Consider the following 11,014-nt stretch of genomic DNA (forward strand, 5'->3'; position numbering starts at 1 on the left):
TAATTGCTTTTATTTCTAGAATGAATCTTCACCTGCATGAACTATGTCATTAATGGCACAAAATAATCCAAAGTACAGCAATATTTCATGCAGTCCCACTTACCCTGTTAAAGCTCCTTTTCTCTGAGGCTTCCAAGGAACAAGAGGGGAAATAAAGAGAGAGAAATAAGTCCTTTTTTCATATCCTTTTTTTTTTTTTATTGTTGTAAGGTCAAATGTGAAGTTGTTTGACAATCGCCAGATGTTCTTAGAGTCGATTCCTGTAGGGTTTTTTTTTTTTGCATCAACCTTTTTTTCTCTTGCAAACAAAATATTGGAAAAAATTCTAATTAAGCCTGATTCCTAGGGACGGTCCTTAAGGATTCCTTGAGATACTCGTGCATAGGACAGGGAGGTTCCTGGGCAACCACAAGGAGGAGCAGTAGAAGTCTGTCCGTCTTTGCACTTAATATCTACATACACAGTCACTTACAGCTTTGCCCTTGGCAGTCTTTTCCAAGGAGCTCAGGAATATCTCTGTAACTGCAGATGGACACTTTTGGACAATACCAGGGTAGAAATCTGCCAGAAATACTAAAAACTCATCCAGGATAGTCCAAAAATATGATATCAGAGATTTCCTATAATCCGTTATTCTGGACTACCAAATGCACTTGCTGTGTTTCAAAGAGGAGATATTGGGCTTCCCAATTTGATAAAAATTGATATAGTTTGATTGGTACTGAACCATCTGACATTCAGGGAGGTGATGACGTTACAAATATCCCTCTCGATTCCCATGTTAGCCTGCGACTCTCTGTCTCCTGGCTTTACTGTTCTGGAGAAAACTCCAGTTTTTAGAATTTTAAAATACTATTTTCTTCTGTCTCTTGCTCACTCATCTATCATTGCTGTGCTTCCTGCTGTTGACGCTGGGTTGCTAATGGCTTCTCAAACTGACCCTGCAATAGCCTGTTGACACTGTGTGGCTTTCTATTGTGGTACTGACTTTGTATCCACCACAAGATACTGCATCTGTTGTTGCCATACTTGTCCCACTCTAAATTGTGGCAGTTCTTACTGTGTTCCTGCGAGTTACTGACAATTTATGTCACGCTGCTTCCTTATAAGAAGGGTGATCTCGCTTAATACTGTGCAAGAGATTATTTTTGTTTGGTGGCTGAGCCAAACATGAAAAATAATACCTGAATTGGAGTTTTATTTTATTTATTTTTTTTTAATATATTCTTTTTGGAGAAGACTTTTTTTGAATTTTTTCTCATAGTAATGAATGGCTGAAAATATTCATTCTGAATCAAGGAAATATTTAGTTCAATATCAAACATAGTATTTGGTTTCCAGTGTAGATACTTCTAATGAAAGTAAACAACAGAAATACAGCACTAAGTTCTAAGTACCAGTTACCCTCATTGCCCTCAGTGAGTAGTCAGGACACTTGTACAATGTATGGGAGACTGAAGTTCAAATCCTCCCTAAGAAACCTCACTTTTTTACCGTCTGCCTACCTGGTGCATGTTCTAGGTGTCATAGCACGTGGATGTACCTTTACTCAGACATTCAACATCAGATGTTCTGCTTTGTGTAATTATTTATCAGGAACTGATGGCTGCCTGTTCCACCTTCTCAATAAATGCATGAGCATTTAACCTGTTGCATCATTCTCATCTCCTCCTCATTAATATTTAAGTATTTGTACAAGATGAAAGAGCTTCAGAAGAAGAAGGAATTGGAACAACTTCTGCTAGAATGCCTTGCAGTCACTGCAGTGGTCATATACTCTCTTCCGAGATAGTGTTCTGAGATCTCTGCTCTTAAATGCACACTGTAATAAATGCTGTTGTTGTGGCCTTGTTGAATGTAATGCCAATGGTTTTGATTGTACTTAAAAAAAAAATCATATTCCTATGTTGCGGAGCTCTGAACTCTGCAAGAGTGCAGTGACTCTTGGAGCAGGAGCCATGCATGTACCAAAAGAATTTGTTTGCCATTTCGGTCTCAGGTTAGTATCAGTTCTTGAAGTCTCTGGGATGATAATATTAGTAATGAGTTGTGATTCTTGAAGAACAAATTGACTTCTTACTGACTGTGTCATCACTTCAGTTCCTAGACTACTATAAATTTTGGAGTATGCAAGACTAAGTACTCAGTCTCAGTTCCATTGAAATCTACTCCACAGAGAAATCAAATCCAAGTATACCTAGAAAAGATATGAGTTTGGTCTCAAAACACTATTCTTACCTAGCAGACAGTCTCCAAAACTTTCTCCTTGTTTCAGTCTGATAGTTCAAAAATGAAGAAAAGCTGTTAAGCTTAGGTATAACTAAACTGGAAATGGCCTTCTGAGCCACCCTATTTCTTCACATGAGGTGAAGAACTTTGTTGCTTTGCAGGCATTTGGCCAAACTCCTCCTGTCAACCCCCACTGTGGGATAAGTCTGGGTCTGACCCATAGGTGTGGGCAATGCTTGTTCACTGTTCAAACTATGAGTTTCTTCCAGCACCATCACACCCATCTAAATGGTTAGAGTAAGATGACTAATGGTCATATGAGCAAATACCATTATGAAGCATTATTATTGTCTTTCATTAACAGAAAAAAATCAGCATTGAAAGGCAAGTCCTCTAGTCAAGGAGTGTTTTGAAGCAGAAGTGCAGTTCTCCCTTATGCTCCCCCTCTCATGAGCTGAGATGTCTAGAGGAGTAAAGGTATTCTTTCTGAAAATATTTAATCCAGCAATATCAGGAGATAAACTGCAGCATTTGGGATTACAGCTCTCTATGAAATCATACTGAGCCTATTAGAAGCCTTCTCCCTCACACTGCCTTAATATTGAAATAATTTAGAAAAACAGCTTCAACTTCTTTTCTCCCATCCTTGTGTTTTCTACTTCACATTATCATCTTTGTCCACAAGGATGTTATTTTTTCATTTCACGTTTATTGCAAGATTTGTTTACTTTTTCATTCCTTTGCCTTTATCAAATGCTTTTGTATCCACAGTTGAATGCTGTCTTGAATTTGTACTGGACTTGTGAAAAATGTGGCAAGTATTATAATTTGTTTATTATCAGTTAGAACGTCATGCCTCAGATCATTCTTTTGATTATGAAGACTGGGATTAAACTGATTTGATTGTCATGCTCCCTGCTGTCAATCTTATCAGCCACCAGTAACCTTCTCTGTTATTTTCTCAGTATAGTAAACCAGTTCTAGGAAAGCGGCCAGATTACAAACCAAGTGACAGGGGCAGCACCTGCAGGTTCTGCAGCACTTTCCAGCCACACAAACGTGCCTATATAAGACTTGCAGAGTCTAGATCCTTTTGCATCTGCCTTAGAAAATCGAGGAGATGGACTGGTTTAGTTATTTTCTCATCTATTTGTCATACAGAGCATACACTAGTACTCTTTTTCCTGATTATTTGTCTGGGTGGAATCTAAGACACTTCAGCAGAAAATGTTCTTTCCTTTTAAAAACAAGAAATTCATGGTGTCCATTTAATGGTCTCCAAATGATTGACAATAGATTATCTCTACTGGTATCCTCAGTCTCTCTCGTTGAAGTTGTCTGAGAGAGATGATGCTCCTGAACCTGCGCTGGCAGCACTGGCACCTTCCAAGGCCCCGTTCTGAATGATGATCATCCTTCCTTGGGGAGAAGCCTGAGAAAATACGATTTTAAACCTTATTTTTTATTGTTAACATTATCACAGGAACCACACCAAGGTACACAATACACTCAAACGTGTTTTCTCAAGCTGCTGAATTCCCTGTATTATTATCTGGTTCCTCATATGAGCTACAGGATTGCTGTAATGAATTACATTGTGTAAAAATATGAGTAATAAGATGATAAGATTATACAATGTAGATCTGGGAATTTTACAAGCAATCCAAATTACAAAAAGGAAAGGGGCAAAACAAATAACAGACAAATTAGATTTCAAAAGATTGGCTTGTATTAATCTTTCCAGAAGAGTAAAACTCAACATATTTGCAGAGACTTCTGAAAAATGTGTACTTTTTGTGAATGTATAACTTTGGCAAAAAGAGCAGTGAAGTGTTGTATTGTGCTATCCAACCAACAGGCTGCAATTTCTGAGCAGAGGCAGCTCTGCATACTGCTTATGCTGTTTGGAACTTTTTTTACATAAAACCGAAACCCAGTAAAACAGAGGAATATTCTGTAATTATTCATCTGGTCATAGATCTGTAATTTCACAGAAGTCAGCCACATAAACCCACATTTTTTAAATAAGAAAATAACAGTATTTAACAGATAAAGGTAGCTGGTATTATCCAGCAGCTTATTTTACCAAAATTAAGTTTCACCTGAGATGAAGGACTTGTTAGCTGTAATAAACTATTCCTAAATTTATGATGAAAGTATCTTTTCTTTTCAATTTCATATAGATTCATGGGTGGCTTATATGTTATTTTACAGTAGATTAAAAATCCTGATTTTCTTTTCAGTTGTAATACTTTAATACAATTTATTTGATAAGAATATATTTGGTTTTGATCCTGCCAAGTAATAAGCAGGTTGAGAACCTGAAATTGTGAGAGGAGATGAGGATACAGAAATAAAGGAATGCCAGAAAAAGGATGTTATTAGTACAGTCAATATAATTCATTATTTCCTCTGCAAACCCACTGTTCTGCAACTAACATCTCTCCACTGTTTTAAATCCCACTGCAATTTCAACACATTTCTTGTAAAAAGGCTTTCAAATACTACACTTTATGTGGCATGGGAAATTTAATTCTAATTTTGCAGATTTTTTCTAAAATGAACAAAATCAAACGATCAGAATGCTTTTGTCAGCACAGTAGCATGACTCATCACAATGTTAATTTACCACATTCCGTGATATTGTTCAACTTTTCTGTAACCATCTAAATAATTTTTAATGCTATTTCTTGATTTACCAACTGATTTAACTGTTCATTTCCAGTTGTTATTGATGTTATTGGTTGTCTTCTCAAAGGGTCTGATTCAAAGCCTCTTGAAGTAGGACATCAATAATTTAGTCTGTGAACTTTGGATCAGGCCCAACATGCAATCAGAATAACTGATATGTTCTTCTAGACTGCCCTTCACTGCCACTGATTTTCTAACAGTGTAACCAGCACTGGATGGGATTAAACTGTGAACTCTAAGTTTTTCTGGTAGTTAAAACATAAAGAATATATAACGAAAATATTAATGACATTTCCTACTTAAATAACATTAACACAAAATCAACTAATAATACATTGAAAGGAAAAATTGCAGGATGTTTCAAAAAGATGGACAAAATTTGAAATCACCATATCTTTGAAACTAGGTCTATCTTTTGGAAATGCCCTGTGTTTAGGGGTATTATGATTTTGGGTTTATGAGTGAGAAAATGAAACTGATATTAGAAACTATGAAGATCACAGGAAACAATATTTCTAAACCAAACCATGTCTAATTGTGATTTGAATGAAATAATTTGAATACCTCTTAGAAAAAAGCATGTATCAATTTGAAGTGCCCAATTTCACATGATCTGTTACAAAAATTCCATTATATTATATTAACATTAAATTTACATTTGTGTTTTTCCTCTAACATTTAGCAAATAGGTTTATTAGGCAACTAGGAAGTAGCTTTCCACTGGCCGAAATACTGTGTTAAGTACCTTTTTCTCATTAAATTACTTTAGTGCTGGAGATTCATTAATATTCCTTCACTAAAATCTAGCAAAGGTCAGCCAAAAGGAAATTGTGTGAGGACTGATTGCCTTTCCCTGGAACTTTCTGTACATTTTAAACCAAGTTTTTTTCTTCTTCTTCTTCTGTGAAACTATTGGAAATGGGACTTACTGGCTCTATTAGATCTCTTTTACTCCAAGACAACTTTTTAGATATTGTATCTCCTCCAGACACACGTACAGAATCACAGAATCACAGAATCACAGAATGTTAGGGATTGGAAGGGACCTCAAACAATCATCTAGTCCAATCCCCCTGCCGGAGCAGGAACACCTAGATGAGGTTACACAGGAAGGCGTCCAGGTGGGTTTTGAATGTCTCCAGAGAAGGAGACTCCACAACCCCCCTGGGCAGCCTGTTCCAGTGTCTGTCACCCTCACTGAGAAGAAGTTTCTTCTCAAATTTAAGTGGAACCCTTTGTGTTCCAGTTTGAACCCATTACCCCTTGTCCTATCATTGGTTGTCACCGAGAAGAGCCTGGCTCCATCCTCGTGACACTCACCCTTTATATATCTGTAAACATTAATGAAGTCACGCCTCAGTCTCCTCTTCTCCAAACTAAAGACACTCAGCTCCCTCAGCCTTTCCTCATAAGGGAGATGCTCCACTCCCTTCATCATCTTTGTTGCTCTGCTCTGGACTCTCTCCAGCAGTTCCCTGTCCTTCCGGAACTGAAGGGCCCAGAACTAGACACAATATTCCAGATGCAGTCTCAGGTGTCCACTAATATAGGTTCTGTAAGGTTCGCAATAGTGTTGTGAATTTACAGTGGTGTGTGGAATTACAGAGCAGCTGTCTGTGAACACCATACAGCAGTTTGAGACAGCAAGTAATCACATCATATCACACAGGAACTCCAGTTGAGTTAGGCAAAATTTTCCAAGTGCCAAATTGGTGTTCGGCCAGGACGCTGCGGCAAAACCCTCTACTTTTAAAGAAGTAGTACTTGAGCATTAAGGAATTAGTGAATGAACATTAAGGGATGGAAGAGCATTAAGGAAGAGAAGTGAGCTGACTTAACATTTCAGCCAAAAAGTAAAACCTCTGAACGTAAAGGGCATGTCAGCGTTGTATAAAAAAGAAATGGCCTCAACTCAGGCTCAGATTAATAGTAAATTGTTATTTATTATGAACAGCTAGTTGGTTATAAACTTACCTTAAAAGTTCAAGCTTAACCCTATGGATCAATTACAGATTGAATTTATGTTGCTAACTCAGGCTGGTGTATCATCACCATCCATTTTAGGGCCCGTGCTCTTTAACGTCTTCATAAAGACTAAATGACTTGTAGGTGGGACTTGATGGAACAGTAAGCAAGTTCACCGACGACATGAAGTTGGGAGGAGCTGTTGACAGAGAGGCCCTGCAGAGGGATGTGGGCAAATTGGAGAACTGAGCAACCACCAGCTGCATGAAGTTCAACAGTGGCAAGTGCTGGATTTTGCACTTGGGACACAGCAACCCTGGCTGTACACACAGACTGGGGGATGAGGTGCTGGAGAGCAGCTCTGTGGAGAAGGGTCTGGGGGTTCTGGTCGACAGCAAGTTGAACATGAGCCAACAATGTCCCTGGCAGCCAAGAGGCCAACCGTGTCCTCGGTGCATCCAGCACAGTATCACCAGCTGGGCAGGGAGGGGATTGTCCCGCTCTGCTCTGCACCAGTGCGGCCTCACCTGGAGCACTGTGTGCAGGTCTGGGTGCCACAGCATAAAAAAGATATAAAGGTACTGGAGAGTGTCCAGAAGAGGGCTACAAAGTTGGTGAAGGGTTTGCAGGGGAAGATGATGAGGAGCGGCTAAAGTCACTTGGTTTGTTCAGCCTGGAGAAGAGGAGACTGAGGGGAGACCTCGTGGCGGTTACAGCTTCTTCACAAGGGGAGAAGAAGGGGCAGGCGCCTAACTCTTCTCTTTGGTGACCAATGACAGAACCCGAGGGAATGGCAGGAAGATGTGCCAGGGCAGGTTTAGGTTGGACATGAGGAAAAGGTTCTTGACCCAGAGGGTGATGGAGCACTGGAATAGGTTCCTCAAAGAGGTCTCACAGCCCCAAGCCTGACAGTATTAATGAAGCGATTGGACAACACTCTTCGGTACGAATTTTAGGGTTGTCCTATGCAGGGACAGAAGCTGGATTTGATGATCCTTGTGGGTCCCTTCCAACTCACGACATTCTATGATTCTGTGATCACTATTGCAACCCAAGAGCAATTGATAGTTTTTCATTTTTTGTTGGTATTTTATCCTGGTTTTAGTATATGATCTGGTCTGTCATCGTGGCAGTGTCAGGCCTGTAAGGAAGCCCCCAACTTACCTTTCTGTAGCACTTGCCCTCAGGAGGAGCTCCCTAGACAGAGGTGAGATTGCTCTTTCCTGTGGGAGATACTAAGCATTCATAGGAGAAATTTCTGGAGCTGAGGGAGGAAGAGGCAGAAACAACACTGAGAGCAATTCTGCTGCAGGAGAAGCTGTGAGATTCCTTAGAGGAGCAGGTACATTACCAGGCTTCAAGGTGATGGCAAGGAGACTTGCACAGAGCTTTTTCATGCCAAATACACAGAAAACAAGGTTAAGAAAGATGAAAAAAATCAAGAGAAAATTTTCTTCTATTTTAATCAGTTTCACTGAGCAGAGCTGTGTCCTACACCTAAAAATTGATTTTGTGTTAGTTTTCATTCAGATCAAACAACACCTGAGATTAAGAGCTCCCTAATGTGTTTGGTGATCACCTTAAGGAAAATAAGAGGCAATTCTGTAAGACTGGCTGACCAGAGGCTCACAAATCAGCTTATTCAGAATTACTCTTTTTCTGTAAATGTCATGAAAATGAGAACCAAACTAGTCAGTTCCCAGGAGCTGCCTGACTGTACTTGCCTGAAATCCTGAAATCTCACTGTGCCACAGTGACACTGGGTGCCACTGAATCCATTCTCCCTCTATAGATCATAATGAAAGAAATTTAGGGCAGATGAGTAAAAGTTTTTACAACTTAGCAGTTACAGAGAACCACCCCATTCTTTTTTCAAAACTGTTTTTTGGCCTTGCAAAATCTCTGGTCAAATGTTAACACTCTCCCCAAAAGAGACTTATTTAATCTTTCTTTCAAATAAAATTTATTTCTAATTTCCTATCAAATGTTACATAAGAACAGACCCAAACCACTTATCATACTGAGCAAAGCTGCCTAGAGCTGGTGAGAAAAAGCTGACAAGGGCACCTCTTAGGTCTTGGTCCTCTTTTTTGGTCTCAGGTATCGCTCATGTGTTACCATCTTTGCCCTTCTTGCTCCACAGCCTGGGAAGAGGCGATCACAGTTTATTCCTGGAAGTATACACACAGGAAATATTTAATCTACAAGAAGGTAGTCAGCAGGGCTGAACGAGGAAAGGTGCCGCTTGTGGCCGCTGATGTGATTTGCTGACAGGATCCTAGAGACCAACTCCTACCTCCCTCCCAGCTCAGTGAATGTACATCTCAATGGGGTGACACCTTTGCTTATGTACTCTTACACAAATACAGAACTCAGATAATTTCAACATTTCAATTTGTTCTTTTGCTTTAGATTTAAACAAACTTTTCCTGTTTCACTTGAAAGTACCTGAACACTGAGGCCATCTATATATGTTGGAGGACAGGTCCCTCACAGAGCTCACTGGGCCAGAAAGGAAGAGTTTAAAAGGAATGTTTTTCTTTATATATATGTAATTTGATCAGTAGGCACTCACCTGAAAGGGACTCATCAATGGTTTGGGGTCTAGTTCCTGTTCCTATAATTGCTTTTATATTTAATAGAAAAATGCACAAATAGTTTTCTGGATGTAGACCAGGACACAACTCTCTGCTCTCAAGTGAATCCTCTAATCATAATTTTACTTAATGTTATTGACACTGTGGTCTAAAGAAATTTGAGCTGGTTTCTTGTGGTGAGACCATTTCAGTGGGAAGGAGTGGGACATAATTCCTCCATCCTCATTTTACCTTCAAGAATAGCTACCTATTGTGGTTAGAAGATGAAAGTTTGACCTTGTAAAGCTGAAAAGAGAATTCATCCTACTACAAAAATGGCTGGGTAAAAGGTGTATAGTGCTGTCACAAAGGTGTCCTGCAAGGTGTCTGTTTCTGTCAGCATCTGATGTGGTCTGAGAACCTTTGGAGATCACCAGGGGGATCTCAGGGAGGTTTTTGTTCCTCTGGACCTTGGGCTTGAGTTGATATCCATTTACAGTACAGCAGCTTGTCATGCACAAAGGTACTTTTTTAGCACTTTAAACTTAAAAAAATCCCCCAAACAGCTAGAGAGATTAGGTTTAACTAGCCGCTTAAAGTGGATTTTAAAACCTGCATTCTGCTCCATATATCTGACATGAGTCAGGTGCTACTTACATTGAGTGTGCTAGAGATTTTGTGGTCACTGAAGTGTTAGATGTATCTGAAGAAAAATAATGCATTCTGCATGGTCTACTGGAAAAGAAAATTAAAATGTATGTGTCTGCACTTACGGAAAGAATTATAAAATTAGGCTGATCAGTGTGATTCGGTCTCACATACTGAGAGGTAGCACATTTCCCATGTTGTTAGTTTCTTCAAGGATAAACAACCTCTAAAATGAAGACTGTGGAAAAAGGAAACTGTTCTTTTCAAGTTTAATTCAAGGTAAAGCAAGTGTCCAGCACAGGTTTATGTAACACCTCTACCTTATAAATGAAATTCACTGAGTTTTTAGAAGATACTTTGCTATAGCTGCTACCAGTGGTTTCCCTAATAGAAGATATGACCAGCTTCAGAAGAATCCCAAGAGAATTGCTAAAACTAGGCAAATCACCCCAAAAGGCTGAAGTCGTTAACCTTTTTAATTAAACCTATTAAAATGCAGACTGTTTCACCACTAGGCTTGGCTTATCATATTAAGAAACACTTTCGTGTGAAACCGGATAAGGATAGTGAAAACTGAGGCAGTTACGATAAATAAAAAGTGTATTTTCTGATATTCCTGCTTATATAAAACCTGTTCTTCCTGTATGTAGAGATGTTACACCAAATATTTTACAGGGTGTGGATGGCATTTCTGTAATTTATACTGCGAACTAAAGAAAACCAATCCACCAGCATCAGTTAAAATCAATACAATTCACAGCAGCTGCCTGCAATGCAGAGGATACAGGGGCAGGCATTTAAAGACAGTCAGAAAAACAGAGGAATGTGAACAAACTGGCAATAGTGAACATTGTACACTGAGGCCTGAATGCAGATTTAAAAAACAAACAAACAAAAAACCAAAC

At 39.2% G+C, this 11,014-nt stretch overlaps 1 long non-coding RNA gene across 1 annotated transcript; it reads right to left on the minus strand.

The window, feature by feature from the left end:
• Positions 1-210: 210 nt before the first annotated feature.
• Positions 211-9,390, minus strand: LOC135578975 (uncharacterized). The gene is made up of 2 exons (XR_010471101.1): positions 8,050-9,390; positions 211-3,661 (listed from the first exon to the last, which is right to left on the minus strand). It is a non-coding gene; the product is annotated as an uncharacterized LOC135578975 (long non-coding RNA).
• Between the last annotated feature and the right edge of the window lie 1,624 nt (positions 9,391-11,014).

Source organism: Columba livia, chromosome 3 (genome assembly GCF_036013475.1).
Source record: "Columba livia isolate bColLiv1 breed racing homer chromosome 3, bColLiv1.pat.W.v2, whole genome shotgun sequence".
NCBI lineage: Eukaryota > Metazoa > Chordata > Aves > Columbiformes > Columbidae > Columba > Columba livia.